We start from the raw sequence: 4,823 nt of genomic DNA on the forward strand, positions 1-4,823 counted from the left end.
TGTGTGTGTGTGTGTGTGTGTGTGTGTGTGTGTGTGTGTGTGTGTGAATGTGTGTGTGTGTTAAGCCACCTTTAAAAGCACAACATGAGGTTTCAGAGAACCAGGACTGAGGGAAAACTCTGAGATCTGGTTATGCACACAGTGAGAAAATTCATCTGTAGGCTCACGGGGGACTTTTCGTTTGCACGCCTATTAGCTGAACTACATTGCTTCCTTACTTATTTTTCAGATATCCCAATGTAAACATTGAATTATAACTATTCCACTGGAGCAGGCCCAGCTCTCTCTCACCTACTTTTATTTTATTTTATTTTTTTCTGGAAGGGATTCTGCTGACTCCATGGTGGGATTGAGGAAATAGGATGAATCTATTTTTAGCTAAGGGACATCTTTTAAATTCGAGAGTTGAAAAGAGTGTGTGATTTCTGTGGATTACTGGGAGAACCATGTGTCTTCACCCCCTTTCAGGTAATCAACTGATACCAGTACCTAAGATTCCATGCATTTAAAAAAAGAAACATAAGTTCCCTACCTCTGAGAGTGTTTCACTTGGTCATGTACAACACAAACACGCCGCCATTTTTTTAAGTGTGGACCAAAGTGTGTGCTGAGGTTTGCATAGACAGGAGAGCATGTGGACTTGTATTTATATGGGTTGTTCTTTGCTGTTTAGACTTGAGAGTCCTAAAGTTATCCTTTAAAAAAAGTTTGATTTTATCTCTTTAGAAACGGTTTAAAGCTAGCAGGCAGGGGGAATTTGACAGAGAGGAGAACAAATCGCCAACAAAGCCCGTTTTACGTTTCATCAGCGTTGTTAGGACGACAAGCAGGAATGTCTCAGATAATAACTCCCACTTCAAAGATTTCTCAGCTCAATAGAAAGCGGACCATCCTTTTTATTCAAACACAAGGGCTGGCACTAAAGAAGACTCAACTGTTTGAATTTTTTTTCACCGTGTTTATTTTTCCCCTATTCACTGGGGTACTTGGATAAAATAAACAACAAGACAATTACTGAAACATGGACTTCTAACTTTCCTGGATCTTCCCTAATGCCTTGGCCTTCCTTCCCAGGAATGCCTGCCCATTCCAATCTCCCCTAGACTAAGTTTTTCTCCAGCTGCCCTTAGCAGAATTCCTGGAACAGGAGAACTTAGGCCACTAGAAGTTTAGACTTTGATAAACATCCTTCTTGGGATAAGTGAAGGTCGTAGGGAGTTAAATGAGCAAGGGAGCTTGGAAACGGTGAGAGTGGCCAGCAGTCAATCCTTACTTTCTGAGGTTGTGGCTCATTCCCATAGCCCATCTCGATGTCCTGGTCTTCCAAACTCAGCTAACTTAAGGACAGGAAAATGAAGTGTTCTGATGGATGAAATTTTTTTTCTCTTTCTTTAGATTTTAGTTTTAAAACTTCTGACTTTTCCAGGAGTCATTCACCACTGACCCTGGATCGTCTTTGGGGGGCAGTAAAGGTTCTTAGAGACCAGCTCTTCCTTTTCTGACAATAAACAACAACACTGTGCACAACACAATACAGTAATAAGAACAGTAATGATTGGGGGTAAGGGGAGGACATTGACTAAAATCCCAGGCACAAGAGCCAGGGTCTCGGGTAAATACAAACACCCAAATTTGAGAAAGTGTATTATGTGCAGGAAGTATATGATGGAGAGCAGATTGACTGTATTAAACTAGCATGAAACCAAAGGTCAGTGCAAATGTATCTTAATAGACTGTCTCAAATGGAGTGTGCCTCCATTGAGGGCCGCTTGCTTTTGCTCTCCTCATTACCATAGCGATCCTAACGTGCCATGTAGATGCACCATAAAACTCACACTTTCAACCCCAAAATCAGACTCTTTGAACAACCCGAGCTTGATTAGACCTTTCTCCTTTTCTTTCCCCCTTAAAAACCATTTCCTTGCCTTTAGAAACTCGCCATCAAATCCAAATGCATTCTCTGATCACGGCAGAATGCAGAGACAAAGGGGAACTGACGCGTCAATTCAGGCGGCCCTTTTCTTCCTGACATTATTATCCATTTTTATTATGATCTGGAACAAGTGCCCATTCGCGTGGTTTTTGTTTACCGGAAATTAAATGAAAATGATTTAGTTCGCGTCAAACAAAAATATATACTTGTATACACAAGAAAAAAGGCCTGTTAGACGTAAATATTATGTCCTTAATGAAAAGACTGGACGGGCTCCAGACTTCGCCTTTCAGTATTTAAGTATGACTTGCCTATTGCCATAGAAATCCTAACTTACCATGAAGATTCACCGTTGCGGAGAAATACTTCTTTGTGCAATCTGCCTTTGATGTCTAAGGCATAAGATTCAAGCTTTCAGCTGCGTCTGTCTAGATTACCTTGAGAGCAACTCGGTGGACATCTGTAACAAGCAAATGAAAAATTAAAGGTGATTAGCCTACACCGTCAAACATTTTTATTTTATTTTATTTTTTCTTCTGGGGCAAAGGAATGAAAATAAAGCAACGAGCTCATCGAGATGAGATTAAAAAAAAACTTTCTTTTTAAAAGAGAAACATTCTTCTGGAATGAAAATTTTTTCTCATATGACCCTTTCCTGTCCTTTCCTCTCATCTCAATAGCTTCTTATTCCAGAGTTTAAGTTTTGTGATGAAAAATACTACTTTGCAACCAACTTTGCCCATGGCTGATGCTATTGATGACTATCAGTGCTTTTGTGTTATGAGTGGTTTTCCCCCTTCGCTCTCTCTCCTTTTCCTTTCACTGACTAGATAATTCACCAAGGATATATTTGGATGTATCAGGTTTTCATTATGTGTAATGAAAACATTCCCACACCAGTTAGTAAGTTATTTATTTGGTTGAAGTTGTTGAGCTGAGGGTTAGTAAGTGAAAATTGTCTAATGGTATCTGAAAGAAGCTTCTATAGATAAAAAATCAAACTGAATCCCAAGAAAGAGTACTGCCTCCATGGAAAGGTTTCAGAACTGCCTAGTGTGTCCCACGAGTGGAGATTTTTTCTTGTTCCTTTGGTTAGTCTCCCCTCTCATCTCCTTCAACATCCCTCCCTACCCAAGCCAACTCCTCCTGAGTCACCTGGTTCTTTAAATTCTATGGAGAAGGAGGGCGGAGTTGGGGAAAAAAGCAATTGGTCTTGCGTGGAGCAGTGAACAAGACAGTTTTAGGGAAATTGCCCTTCTCTTCCTAAAGTAGAAGATACAGGAGAAGCAAATGATGACTAAATTGTCTTTGCAACTGTTGCAAGTGAATTCCTTTATCCTGACCCCTCACCCCCACTCGCCATTGCCTAGAATTCAAGGGTCAGGAGAAAAAAACAAGGCACAAGAACAAGGTTCTACATCGGGGAGTCCTTTCGCTGGTGTTGTATATAATCGCAATATATTATATGTATATAATACACATTCTATCACCACCATGGGTTTCTTTTTGCCGTTACAAAATTTATTATTGGTGTTTCTTTTTCTTTCGTTTTTGTTTTCTTAAAAAAAAAAAAAAAAACAAGACAAAGGTTGTGCGCTTTAGACAAAGACCATCACGTAGTTTACACGATTCATCCAGAGAAACTGACACCTCACACAAGTAATTTCGCCTAAGTGGCCTGAGCACAATGACGTCACCACGAACAGCCTTCCCACAACCCCCGAGAAATCACAAGCACCCACAAGATTCAACAGGAATGAATGACAATGGTTTCGAGGGAGACTGGAGGTGGAGGCAGGGGAAGATGGAATTCAGCAACTTAAAGACTTGGAAACAAAAAGGGAAAGGACAAGCTAGTCATTATTAGTCCATTCTTTACTTCCTCCCCTCTTAAATAGTCTTATTGGTGGCCTACTATATATCTGTATGTATACATGCATATGCACATATATAGTGCATATACACGTACACACCCATGCATATATTTTGTACACTCATTTCATGTAGTTGTGTACACAAATCACACAAATATGGTGGGGGAAGCCTTCATTTAAAAAAAAAGGAATCACCTTCAAATCTTGAAGAATTTGGGGTTTTACTGGAAGGGCAAGACTGTTTGCAACGTGAAGTGGGGAAATAAACCAGGGAGAAATGGTGAGAACGAGCAGGTTGCCACTCGAAATCTATGCATTTACCCAGAAATCCTGGGATACTAAAAAATCTAAACACTTTGGTTCATTGATACAATCATGGGCGAAGAAATCAGAAATCTATGAGACAGTTTGGCACCTGGGAGGCCAACCCAGCCAGTGGGAGAGGGAGCTGAGATGGGGGGTGGGGGTGAAAAGAAAGGGGAGGGCAGGGCAGGGCAATGGGGGGGGGGTCTGGGGGGAGGGGGAAAGAGAACAGGCCAACCCCTTAGGAATAGCCTGCAGGCCCACTGACCTCCCTCCCCCTAGGAAAACATACAGTTCCCAGCCTGATGACAGAGCCTTGGCCTTTTATTTTACCAGGCTTCCGCCTTCTTCCAAGTACCAGGGTTTCCCCATCAATCCTTTCATTATTATTATCATTCTTCTTCGTCCCCCTCCTCTTTCTTTCCTTTCTCTGCCCCTTAAGGAATAGCTCCCAGAATCTAGGGTCCCCTTTTAATGGGTTTTTCCCTCATAGGCTGTAGCAGCCTGGAGGTAAAGGGGGTGTGTTTGTATACTTGTGTACAGTGCGTGTGATCAGATAAAAATATAAGTAGAGAGAGATCTGCAAAGATCTCTGTATTTTAAGATCGATGGGGATGACGTAACTGCATTGGGGACTTACAATTCTGGAGCTGATTACTGGTGGGCTTCTCTCTCTCTCTCTCTCTCTCTCTCTCTCTCTCTCTCTCTCTCTC

This window comes from Petaurus breviceps, unplaced genomic scaffold (assembly GCF_028583685.1).
Source record: "Petaurus breviceps papuanus isolate PSGF00001 unplaced genomic scaffold, PetGlider_PUasm1.0 688, whole genome shotgun sequence".
Classification (NCBI taxonomy): Eukaryota; Metazoa; Chordata; class Mammalia; order Diprotodontia; family Petauridae; genus Petaurus; species Petaurus breviceps.